Raw genomic sequence first — 13,093 nt, forward strand, 5'->3', positions numbered from 1 at the left:
TCTTTCTTCCAGCTTTTTAGGTGATTCAGGAACGGCTAATCCAAGAATTAATTGAACTATATGCATGAAGCGCCAATACCTGACACTGAACTTCAGCGATCGGGAAATTACCCAAATTGAGATCAACAGTCACACGATTAAGGTCCCTACTTTGATGAAATTCATTCCAAGTATCATAAAGCGAGGCTTGATCAGTAAAATAGGTATCTGGAAACAGTACTCAGTGAGATAGATCATTTCAGTTCGTTCAAGAATATTCAGCTCTCGAGGGTCAAGCATAATGGATTGAATTCCTATCAACCGGATATCGTTGTGCGTTAGTTGGCCGTAAATACCAGTAGTTTTTTCTTTGTCGTTGTTTTAGGCTCCAAGTTCGTCCGGCTTTATTGGTACTTTGATTTGAAAGTTCAACATCTGTGATAAACCTTTAATGAGTTCCGCAAATACTCTTTTATTTCGACAGAGAGGTCTGTGAGATTTTTCATCACGTACGCCAAATGTGGAACAGTATAGAAGCCTACCTTCTTTTCATAGCCCTTCAAGACCATAAGTTTTTTTGGAAATAGCTCAGTTTTCGATGAAACTCTGTCCTTATAGTAGCTTCTAGTGAATGGATTCCAGGAGAGCAAGGTTGTATTTAGCACAGCTTTTTGAGGTTCTAGCTGGTTACGAACATTCTGGATAATAATTTCCAAAACGCTAACATCCAAAAATCTTGTGGACCACATCTCCTTGAGCAGCCTCTCGTAATCAAATTCCTTCGCGGTCAGGTGGAGGATTAGAGGCTTTGGTCGTATTCTGGCTCCAGCGATTCGACTGACGAAACTAATCATCTCGGATAGATTTGATCTGAAAAGAGATGCCACTTCAGCATTTTGAGATTCCTTGATCAGCAGAAATAATGTTGTTCGCCTAGGATTTTTAAATACTGCAAGTTCTCTCAGATTCTGATTTTTCTTCTCAGTTGTCTTTTGAAGATGCCTGACACACAATAGAGTTGCTTTACAAGTTGTGCAATTATTCTGTCAATTTCATGTGGAAGTTTTTGTCGAGTTAATACCATCACCTGGTACGATTAAATTTTCTTCGAAATAAGTTTCGATAAATGAATGATCCAATTCTTCTCTTCCGTACTTCTTAGAGAAACAACCATGCCTATCAGAAGAGAGTCAAATATAAAAGTCTTCATTGTCATCTCACTATCAGAACAGTAAAATACTTAGAGCAAAATTCATATGATTAATCGTTTCGACTACACGAGTAATAAGATTTTACAGACTGTGGGCTTTTGATTTGTTGTTTGCATAATACCAAGGCAACATTGATTTCTTTCATTCCTTTTAGTCATTAAACAGTTCGTAGAGTAAAGGCGCAATTATTTACGACACTAAGGAAATTGCATCGTCTAGATCACATCTAGATATAGATTATAAGGCGTATGTTAAAGTAGCAACGCATAAAATCTTCAAAAAGGAATATGAATTTCTAACAAATTAGTTCAACTTTTAATTAATTAGTTGAATTTTCATCTTTCTATTTTCAACCTAAAAGGAATCCAAACTGAAAAGATTTTAAGTTATCATTAAAGAGTGAGATTTAATTTAAAAAATATTAATTTAATAATTTATTTATTTTGTCAAACATGGTAATTAGGTTATTAATGTATAATGTTAGATATTGACGGTAATCGGATTATCTAATATAAGAAAGTAATTAATTAATTACCCTAATTGACAAAATAACCTCAATTATTAAATTAAATTTAGATTTGGCGAATTTATTGAAATAAAATTAATCACTAAAATTTCAGAGATAACAAAAATACAATCCCGTGCTAATCTCTGAATAAAGGAGAAACGAGAAACTATCTGCTGAACCCCCGTAGCTTAATACTGGTTAACTGTCTGCTCTTGAATAGTGGCGTTGCCGGGTCAAAGCCGGACTGAGGTCGATTTTTTCTCTTTTATCCAGAAATTAATTTGACCAGTAATCGGTAATATCTAACATCAGAAATTAATTTAAAACCCAAATTCTATTCGGTTGCAGTAAGTGGATATCAGCTGAATCTGGCGAGTGAGATTATGTTAAAATTCAAAAGCATTCAAGGTAAAGTTAAAAATCGTTAGCTGGAATAATAAAAATATTAAATTCAAAGATCTATTGAATTATTTGGTTTTCAAGGGAATTTTAAAGAATTAAGTGTGAATCCAAAAGCATTTATAAGAATTCAACAAAATTCGAAAATAGTCATAGACTTAAGACCAACAGTGGTACTTGGCCTCTCTTTTTTAATTAATTGAAAGAAGTGACTGAAGTGATCTTAAAATTTTCAAATGCGATTTGAAAGAATAAGGTGATCGAAAGTGACTTAAGTGCCACTGTACCAGGCTTGCTGATGTTCATCACTTGGGATCGTAAAGCGTATAGACAATTTTTCTAAATATTAAATCGTCCTGTAAATATTTCGATAATAAAAACGCAACCGGAAAGTCCATATCCTATTGAGACAAGAAACAGCAGTTGCCAACGTGAATTCACACTGGTACTTTCATTTTCCTCTTGCAGATTTTGATTTTCTGTGATTGTGTTGAAATTTGGGGTATTGAACCATTTAGAGTCAAAACCAGCGGCAAATAGTTGCAATATTAACTCATAAAATCTCTCAACGTACGAAGAACCAGGTTCTAATTTTAAAGCACTAGGAGATTTATATAAATCCAATGATCTCATCAATGATTGTCCATGATGACAGTGAAAGCCAAGCAGATACACACCAAAACAATTCTTCCTTTCAGCTTCTCAGGTGGTACAGGAACGGGAGATCCAAGAATTAATTGAACTATATGCATTAGGCGCCAATGTCTGACACTGAACTGTAGCAATAGAAAAGTGAACCGAATTATGATCAACAGCAAACAATGAAGGTACCTGCTTTGATGAAATTAATTCTACGTCTCATGAAGCGAGGGCTAATCAGTAAAATATGTACCTGGACACAGTACTCGGTACGATGGATCATTTCAGTCCTTCCAAGAATATTCAGTTCTCGAGAATCAAGCATAATGGATTGAATTGCTATGAACTGGATTTCGTTTTGCGTTAGTTGACGAAAAATACCAGTAGTATTTTTTTTGTCGTTGTTGTGGGCTCCAAGTTCTTCCTGCTTTTTTGATATTTGAATTTGGAAATTCATCGCCTGTGATAAAGCTGAAGTGATTTCCGTAGCTGCTCCTTTTATTTTGACAGTGTCGTCCTTGAGGTTTCTTATCACGTACGCAATAAATGGAATAGCGTGGAATCCTACCTTAATTTCGTAGCCCTTCAAGTCCACAAGCTTTTTTTGGAAATAGTTCAGTTTTCTATAAAACTCTCTTCTTATTGTAGCTTTTAGTGAATGGATTCCAGAAATGCAACGTTGCATATAGTACACCTTTTTGAGGGGCAAGCTGGTTACGAACATACTTGATGATGATTTCCAGAAGGCTGACGTCCAAAAAATTTGCGGACCACATCTCCTTCAGCAGGCTCTCGTAATCGAAATCTTCGTCGGTCAAGTGGAGGATGAGACACTTTGGTCTTGTTCTGGCTCCTGTGATCCAAGTGACAAAACTCATCATCTCGTTTAGATTTGACCTGAAAAGTGATGCCTCTTCACCATATAGAGATTCTTTGGTCATCAGAAATAATGTTGTTCGCCTGGGATTATTAAATACTGCAAGTTCTTTCAGATTCTGAGTTTTTTCGTCAGTTGAGTTTTGAACATGCCTGACACACAATGGAATTGTTTTTCCAAGTTGTCTAATTAGTTTGCCAATTTCATTCAGACGTTTTTGCTGAGTTAATACCATCACCTGGTACGGTTGAATTTTTTTGAAAATAAGTTTCGATAAATAAATGATAAAATTCTTTTCTTCAGTAATTCTGAGAGAAACAGACATTCCTATCAGAAGAGAGACTAAGATAAAAGTCTTCATTGTGATCTAACAATTAAAACAGTCAAATACATTGATCAAAAGTAGAAACCTTTAAGCAAGAATTCACATCCATATACAATTTTTATAGCGATAAACAGTGTTGTGGATTTATTACATTTATTGATTAAACAAAATTTATCTACAAGTGTTACTAATAATCTGCTGGTCCGCAATGGTACTGAGTTTATCATAGACTGTGGATTTTTGATTTGTTGTTTTCGTAACACTAAGGCACCATCGATTTCTCAAGTTCTTTTTACCATAAACAATCAGAGGAGTGAAAGTTTACTTATTTTCGACATTTAGGAAAATGCATAGTCTAGATCAGATCAAGATATTGATTACAATATCATCAACGCATGAAAACATAATCAGAACATAAAGTCCTGAAATTCTAGTCTTAATACATACAAATATTTGAAGAAGCCTTTAGTGTCCTTTGATTTTAATGAAAAAAGAGTTTTTTCAACAAAACAGTTATAGGACCCTACACTAAAGATGTGTAAAAGGACTTTTTTCAGGTATAAGAATCTGTAGAAGGTAGAAGAGTGTGTTATTCTCATGCTTGCGGAGACCAACACCTGTACGTGTATACTTCTTTAGAACTGTAGTGTTATGTGTGCATGTGTGATTGGGTTTGAAAAGGATAAATCTGTGTATGTGAATGTATGTTTGTGTCAGGCAGAGAGGGTATTCGTTGTGCTTGCTGAGTTAAAAGAGAGTTCGAGTTTGTGTGAGGATGTGTGAGAGAGTGTTAAGATAAAAAGGTTGGCTTGATTTGTAGGAGACTGAGTAGGGGGAGTATGGTGTGTATCACTATGGGCAATTTTTGGAAGGTTTTTGTGTGTATGTTTGATTGCAAGTGTTTGTATAAACATAGGATCTCACTGCATATGATTGACTATATTAGAAGTGATTGAGTATGATTAAGGTTTAGTATGTTATGAGTTGATTAGTCTATGTTTAACATCACCCAATCCATAACTTCAACTTCCTTGATTACAAACACTTTTCAATTATTGTCACCAAAAGTTTAATTATTTGAATGTCGCCAATATTTATACTCGAATTATTCAAAGATCGTAATCATTCAAATGGCAAAGATTTTCTGCTGGAAGAGATACTTCATGGTCTGTATTATGTCAATTGACTCTATATGAACATTGAAGTATATAGTTTGACAGAAGATGAGGGCACAGTCATTTTTCCGGTATCCGTAGCGTGCTATGATGATATTTTCGTCCACTGTGATAATATTGAGGTGCAAGGTGAATATCACTACAAAAGTAAGAAAATGCTTATGAGCTTTATTTGTAAATTGCGGCAAAGTCCTATTGATGAAATCTTGAACGTGTTATTTCAATTATGGTTTTTTCCTATTATGATAATCGTTGTACACTTAAAGTAGGCACACTGATATATACTTAATTCAAATGTCTAACTCTGGTTCATTTGTCATTATTCTAATTTATTATTGTTTAATTCAGAATTGAGAAGCTTAGAGTTAAAATTTAACTAGAAAAAGGATTCGAATTGAATAAGTGTTTCTGCTTTTACATATACAAAGATAATTATAATTAACAATAAACATATCATCGTTTCGTTTCGTTATGAAAAATTGTATATTTGTAGTTATCAGTCACCACAAACACAAAAAAAATTAAAATTAAAAAAATTAATTAAAAATTAATTAAAAAATTGAATCACTTTTCCAATTACTTAACATATCGGGTTTTAAGAGTCATTTCTTATGACTGTATTAATAAGTTTTTTTGATTCATAATAGTTAAGTCTCCGAAATTTAAAAGACTCAAAATGAGATGATTCTATTAAATAGTTTGGTTGAAAAGCAGGACTTTAATTTTGAAGAAATTGCTGATTTTAGATTGAACAAATGTTTTACGAATTTATCAACTGTTGAAATTCCTGATGATGTCGCGGAAATTTTAGCATTAGTTAAAGAATTTGAAGTGGCTTCAAATGTCAATAAAATTCCTATCAATAGTTCGGTTGCGAATATTGAAATTTTTGGAAATAGACACAAATATCTAATTTTTGTGAAGGCTGATAAAGGACACTTAAGGATTGCAGCTAATAGAGATGATTATAATACTAAAATTGAACATTTAAAAAAAATTGTATTTGGTACAAGAATATTAGGACTAGTATCGTGCCAACTACCGAAAATAAATATATTGGCATAGCCATTGCAAGGGGAAATAAAAGATTAAATAATTATCTATATCCATACAGTTTAACAACTCATAATGGTGTCATAGCAAAAGGTTATGCTTTCCTAAAGTTCACAAACCTAATTTAAGTTGGGGAGTCATTTTTTCTACTGTTGGTTATCCTGCTTATGATTTATCAAAGTATATTTGAAATATTCTAGAGCCAGTTTTTATTAACTCTAGTTTTTTTGTCAAAAACAGTTGGAAACTCAAAGATTGTTAAAAAAATATGAATGTACCAAAAACACATTCAATTGTTTCTTTCGATGTTTAACAGCATTCCACTTGATTTTGCTTTAGATGGCATCAAAGAAAAACTTGATTTAAATCATAACTTAACAAAATTAACAAAAAATTAAATTTTAATTGCTGCCAGATGATCTTTCACGGTACTGTTTTCTCCTTCAACAATAAATTCTATAAACAAATTTCCGGTGGCCCTATCGGTTCACCTTTATCGCTAGTTGTTTCCGATTTTGTTTCACAAGATATTGAAAAAAGAGCTCTACAATTATCAGACTTCACGCGTATTTTATAAACATGTAATGTAGATGACATGTTAGTTATTACTCCTATCTTGAATTGCAAATTATGAAAACTCTAAGTGCTGATTCATTAACAAATTGGTACAAAAAATCTTTTTGGCCTGGAAGATACTTAAACTATAATTTACACAATTTATGTTGTCACGAAATTAGTTTAATAAAAGGTTTATCAGATAAGCGTGTTAAATTAAGTAATATGCAATTCAGAAGAGAAAATTTAAATCAATTCAAAACAACTTTTGTACATAATGACTATCCGCTTGAGTAATTAGACAACGTTATTACAGAACTCATATATAAGATTTATAATAACTGTAATGAAACTAATAAAAAAATGAAGTTATACTGACAAATAATTTTATTTTAATGGTGCTTTACCTTACATTCAGAATATATTTTAATAGTTACGGAATTGACTTCAAAAATTTAACATAAACGTTCATTTTAAAAACACAAATACTTGAGATAATTATTTGTTAAAGAAGGAAACCAGTAATTCCATTGAAATTTTATCTGGTGTAATTTATCTGATTAAATCTAAATTTTGTAATAAAGTTCCTATAGGTGAATCTGGTCAAACATTGAAACCGGAATTACTGAACACAAAGAGATTGTGAAGTTAGCAATTTGAACATAGGTTTGTTACAAAATTTTTGGAATTTCAATCAATAATTTGATTTTAATTTTAAAAATATTACAATATTAGCTACAGAAAAAAATACGTATCAAAACGTCTTATTGATTCTATTTTTTTTTTAAATTTCAAAATGTTCCAGTTAACTCACACCTTGAAATTCAGAGTATTAATAAAATTTATCAAAATATTATAAAATAATGTCATCTTTTTAAATAAACAATTCTCACTTTTCATTTGAATCTGTATTTGCGCTTCCATATCAGCAGTTTCAACTAAAACCCGTTTTGATTGGATAAATTTTCAATGACATCACTTTCTATTTATTTTCTTATTATTTTATATTATTATTTATTATTATTTATTATTATTTATTATTATTTATTATTATTTATTATTATTATTAAAAAACATTTCTGTGTCGAAATGGTGTCACAGGCTTATACTGTCCTACATGTCGAAGGCATTTTTGATTAGAGTTGGATTTTTTATTTGATCATTTTTGCACGGGGCTGTCCCGGTATATATCATCAGTCACGGACGCATTTTTATAATGCAATCAACTGATCTGATGAGAGCAGTCTGCTCCGACATATTGGACAAAGCCTGGTTTTTACCCCATCATTGACGGACTGGGTTGCAGTCAAGTTCACGATGAGGGGACCTCCAGCTTAAGGTGTGTTCCGAACCACCAGAACCTCGGTAAAGGTACATTAACAAATTTCTAGAGGTACCGGCTCAGGGATCGAACCCCAGACCTCTGAGGTGAAGTCCGAGTGCCTAACCAACTGAGCCACCGAGGCTCTAAAGCCACCAATAATATTATTATTATTAATTAATAATAATATTGTTATTATTATTATAATTATTCTTTTATATTATTATTTAGTTTCGAACGCTTTTAAGCATAAATAATTTCCAATTATCCAATCTCAAAATATTCAAGTTTTAAGGTTTTGACATTGCCCTATTTTCTACATTTTTAAACTGAAATCATTCCATTATGTGATTCTTTAATTCAAAAGAAAATCAAAATTTACGAAATTTAAATTAGACCAAAATCCAAATTAAAAATCCCATTTAACATCCAATAATCAAATTGATGCAAAATCCTGTTAAATAAAACAAGAATCCAACGACCCTTATTAAGGCAAGAAAAATTTAAGTGGTAGAAATTGACAGCACCCACGAACAGGTGCGAAACACGTCCGAAAATTGTATTTTATTTTTTTGTTTTTTTTTCAGATTACAATAGGATTTTTTGTTTTCGTTTATTCGATGTGGTCTAAATTTGGTAGCTGGATTCTTGCTTTATTAAACAGGATTTTACATCAGTAGAAAATTGCGTGGAATCAAAATCTATTTCTTCAGAATCTGTGGTAACTAATTTGGAGTTATTTCTTATGGTGCAGAAACAACTCAATACAAAAGATTTGTGTCTTTCTTACCTTTATCTTTTGACGTTTCTTCTCAGTGTTTGATAATTTTGGGTGTGGGTGGGGGTGGTTCAGGGTTTTTTTTTAACAACTTTAAAATCTTAGCGCTGGTTTGCATTTTTCCTTTTGCTTGCAGCCAACAGATTAGGGCAAACTACTTTCCTCTTGAACCCATTTAGATGTTATCACTTTAGTATTTATTATTTCAAACCAATTTAACTGTCGTCAAAGTAGGGCCTATATTTTGACTCGGGTACCTTCATTTGGTAGCCCTTCAAGTCCACAAGCTTTCTTGGAAATAGTTCAGTTTTCGATAAAACTTTGTTTATATTTTAGCTTTTAGTGATTGGATTCTAGTAATGCAAGGTTGTATTTGGTATAGCATTTTGAGGTGCTCGCTGCTTACGCACATACTGAATGATGATTTCCAGAATGCTAACGTCCAAAAATTTTTTGGACAACATCTCTTTGAGCAGGCTATTGTAATCGAATTTTCTGTCGGTCATGTGAATGATGAGACACTTTGACGTATTCTGGCTCCTGTGATCTAAAAGACAAAACTCATCATCTCGGATAGATTTGGTCTGAAAAGGAATGCTGCTTCAGCATTTTGAGATTCTTTGATCAGCAGAAATACTGTTGTTCCCATAGGATTTTTGAATATTGCATGTTCTCTCAGATTCTAATTTTTTTTCTTTATTTGAGTTTTGAAGATGCCTGACACAATGGATTTGTTTTTCTAAGCTGTGCAGTTATGCTGCCAATTTCATTTGAACATTTTTGCAGGGTTAATGTCATCACCTGGTACGATTGAATTTTCTTCGAAATAAGTTTCGATAAATGAATGATTTAATTCTGCTTTTCCATAATTTTCAGAAAAACAGACAGATCAATTTTCAACAAATAATACATGATCATCTGCTGGCCTACACGAGTAGTAAGTTTTTTACAGACTAAGGGTTTTTGATTTGTTGTTTGCATAACACCAAGACAACATTGATTTTTTAACTTCTTTTAGCCATTAAACAAATAACAGAGTAGAGGTGTTTTAGTTACGCCACTAAGGAAAATGCATATTCGAGATCATATCTGGATATTGATTATTAAGTGTTTTTAAAAATAGAAGCACATAAAAAACATGGTTGAAACATGCAATTCCAAAATTTCAATCATAATGCATTCAAATATGGGTAGGGGTTTTCAGTGCACTTTCATTAGTCATGAAAAGGAGATGAAATTTTAACCAAAAACAAAGTAAAAACAAAGTGTGAATATGAGACTAATTTTAGGGTACAAAATATCTACAAAAAAGTTAGTCTTGTTAGTGTGAATGGTACCAAACATATATTAATAGTTTATCCTACTAAAAGAAATTTTATTTTAAAACAAAAAATAGTTGCACTTTTGCAAAAGATGGAATTTTCAGCTAAATTGTTAAATTAATAACAAATCAATCAATTTTTCAAGAAGATTACAAGTTTCAACAAAAAATATGAACTCTTAACCGAAAATATGTAATGGATGATCTGTTATATCTGGTTAACAGTATACAAGGTATTATACTGACTACCATGTTTATTTTTTATCATTCATAAAATATAGTTAATTTTAAATAACACGTGTGAAACAATACAAGTAAGATTGTAAAATAATTTTTAATCGATATCAACATATCTATAAAATCTAGACCATTTGTTAACCTCTGGTGGCAATATTGATCTGTATATTTTTCACTCTCCTCTAAGGTGGTTGATAATGGTTGGTAAGTATGAACGGAAAAATTTTGTAGCTAAAAATAATCCATCTTTAAAATCGTAACCTTCAAACAAAGCAATTCAGAACAATTCATCCCGCGAATTCCGTGAATATTGTGAAATCCGTGCTTGTCATTAAATCCGTGAATTCCATGTATTCCTTAAATTACATGAATTCCGTGAATTCCCAGAATTCAATGCATTCCGTGAATGCCTTGAATTGCATTAATTTCCTCAAATCAGCAAATTGTTAGAATTCTGTGAATTCCATGGTTTCCTTGAAATACAGGAAATCCCTGAATTTTTGAATTCCGTAAATTCCATAAATTCCGTCAAGTTAATGATTCCCGTGAATACCACGAATTTCATGCATTTTTTGACATCCGTTCATTCTTTTAATTTCGTGAATTCCATGGATTCCTTAAAATTCACGAAATCCTTGAAATTCATGAATTTCGTGAATTTCGTGAATTCCTCAATCTTTAGGAATTCCTTAAATTCAATAAATTTCATAAATTAACTAACTATCACGAATTCCTTGAATCTCATTCATTCCGAAAATTCCACACAAGCCGTCAATTCTTCTAATTCCACGAATTCCCTTAATTCGCTGAATTCCACGAATTCTGTGAGTTTCTATGAATTCTATAAATTGAATAAATTTCGGAAATTTAATAAATTCCGCGAATTCAATGCATACGGCGAATTAAATGCACTCTGCGAATTCCTCAAATCGAATGAATTTCGTAAAATCCGTTAATTCGTTGAATTCCATTAATTCAATGGATTCCTTGAAATACACTAAATCCTTGAACTTCATGAAATACGTGAAATTCTTGATTTTCATTAAGTCCTTGAATTCAATAAATTCCATAAATTTCATAAATTACTTAACTACCATGAATTCTTGAATTTCATTAATTCGTTGAATACTATGAATTCCATGAGTACACGAATTCCGTGAGTTCCAGGAATTCCGTAAATTCCCTAACTTTCATGATTTCCTTAAATTTAATTAATTTCTCTAATTCCATCAAAACAAGCAAATTTTTCAATTCCATGAATTCCCAAAATTACACGATTTTCACGAATATGTAGTTAGTTTACATTTCTGGTTAACAGTACACAAGGTATTATAATTACTACCATTATAGTTTTTAAAGAAAATAACATATTCTTTTTTTCACATATATACAATATTGCTTATGTAAAATTACACTGGAGAGCATTTCTTAAGTCCAAGAAACTTTCATTATTGAAATAATTCATGTTGTTTCGCTGAATCGTAGATCTTGCCGATAACTGTTCCAAAAATTTTCTAGAACAACAAGAAAAAACTTTACCTCGGCCCGAATATATCCACAGGATAACGTGGGGACCCACGTAATCCATTATAATTAATTATCCAACGGGCTAACTGATTAATTAATTTCTGATGTTTGATATTGATAGCAATCGGCAATATACAGACCCGCGTCTTCCTGGGGATATAGGAGAAACGTTAAACTATCTGCTAAAGCCCCGTTGGCGTTATATTGGTTAATGCTCTAATCGTAAATAATGGCGTTTCCGATTCGAATCGGGGCCGAGGCAAGTTTTTTTTTGTTTCGTCAGAAAATCATTTAATCAGTAATCGGAAATATTTAACATCGAAAACTAATTCTTTCTTTAACTCGATTCAGTTGTCATAAGTGGATGTGAATTGATTCCCTTTGATAAGATTATAATAAAATTCAGAGGCATTCCAGGTGAGCTTGAAATTCGTTAGGGTGAATTATAAAAATCCTGAATTCGAAAAAGATATACTGAACTAATTGGCTTCCAATGGAATTTTAAAGAATGAAGCGCAAATCCAAAAGAATTCAACCCAACTGAAAACTATATATAGACCTAAATCCAATACTGATTAACTCACAGCTTTTCCGATTTAACTAGAAAGCAGTTACTAGAATGATCATTTTACTTTAAAAAGTGATTTTAAATATAATGTCATTAAAAGTGACTTAAGTGATTGTGCAGCACCCCTGTTGATTTATCATCACTTGGGATAGTGAAGTGTCGGCACGATTGTTCTAAATCTTAAATCGTCCTGCAATAATTTCGACAATAAAAACGCAATAGGAAAGTCCGTATCCTATTATGACAATAAAAAGCAGTTGCCGACGTGAATTCTGTTTAGTACTTTCTTGTTCCTTTCGCAGATTCCGATTTCCTGTGGCTCTCTTGAAACCTGTGTTACTGAACCATTTGGATTCAAAACCAGCGATAAAGAATCGCAATATTAACTCATTAAACCTTTCCACATACGGAGAACCAGGCTCTAATTTTAAAGCAGTTGGTGATTTATATAAATCCAATGATCTCACCAATGGTTCTCCATATTTTCCTCTCATTTTCTGATTGTTCCTATCACATGTTGCTTTAAACAAAATACATGACACATTTCTGTGATCAGCTAACATCTGGAAACATTCTGATGGTGTTAGCACAATCGACTTGTTGACTAACATTGTAATTTC

Source organism: Belonocnema kinseyi, chromosome 6, assembly GCF_010883055.1.
Source record: "Belonocnema kinseyi isolate 2016_QV_RU_SX_M_011 chromosome 6, B_treatae_v1, whole genome shotgun sequence".
Classification (NCBI taxonomy): domain Eukaryota; kingdom Metazoa; phylum Arthropoda; class Insecta; order Hymenoptera; family Cynipidae; genus Belonocnema; species Belonocnema kinseyi.